Below are 933 nucleotides of genomic sequence, written 5' to 3'. Positions count from 1 at the left end.
CTTGATTGCAGTAGTTGCTGCTAAGGGTGGCACAACCAGTTATTAGGTTTAGGGGGCAAACACTTTTTCACACAGGGCCATGTAGCTTTGGATTTTTTTCTTCCTCATTAATAAAACCCTTCATTTAAAAACTGCATTTTGTGTTTACTTGTGTTATCTTTGACTAATGTTTAAATTTGTTTGATGATCTGAAACATTTAAGTGTGGAAAACATGCAAAAAAGTAAGAAATCAGGAAGGGGGCAAACACTTTTTCACACCACTGTACCTATGTAAATGCCAAGTTTCAGTAGTTGTTAAATGCCAATCTGCTTTTACATCTAGAGGCTGCGTAAAAGCAGCCAGGATAAGGAGATGGACTCTAGTTTGTTCCTTCTTCGTCCTGGCACATCTGGATGATGCCATCAAATAGGTGTTAGCATGTTGGATGTGATTCTGTTTACATACCCTACAGCGGAGGCGCAATGCCGACATGATGTTCTCATGTCATAGACTTATAACTCTTTCTCCGGCTTTCTCTTATATTACAAAAATATATACACTGAAATGTGTTTCTGAAAACATCTGAGGTGAGAATAAGCCATGCAGCTGCTGATTCTGTCTTTAATTTAGATCAGTATTGGTTAGTTTAAAAGTTTTTCATGAGGCTCCAGAGGCAGTGAGTGGCACCGGATGACCCTGATCTGCATAAAGTAGCCTAGATACAATTTTACGCAAATAAAGGGTGGATGCCCCATCTATCAAAATGCAACACGCTACTAGAAAGCATTTCATGGTTGCTAACATTAAAAAAATGACAGAAATGGGGCATCGGTAGCTTAGTGGATAGTGCCGGCGCCCCCATGTATAGAGGTGATGCCTTGCTGCAGCGGTCGCGAGTTCGACTCCGGCTTGCAACCCTCTGCTGCATGTCCCCCCCCCCCAACCCTCTCTC

The 933-nt window shown here is 42.0% G+C and overlaps 1 protein-coding gene across 2 annotated transcripts in view; it reads right to left on the bottom strand.

Annotated features, from left to right (window-relative positions):
- The window catches only part of LOC126409117 (F-BAR and double SH3 domains protein 2-like), a 93,635-nt gene that overhangs the window by 26,862 nt on the left and 65,840 nt on the right, over positions 1 to 933 (bottom strand). The window lies entirely within an intron of this gene.

Source organism: Epinephelus moara, chromosome 2 (assembly GCF_006386435.1).
Source record: "Epinephelus moara isolate mb chromosome 2, YSFRI_EMoa_1.0, whole genome shotgun sequence".
Taxonomy (NCBI): Eukaryota; Metazoa; Chordata; class Actinopteri; order Perciformes; family Serranidae; genus Epinephelus; species Epinephelus moara.
The sequence above is the reverse complement of the archived record's forward strand: the minus strand, read 5'-3'. Positions and strand labels throughout refer to the sequence as shown.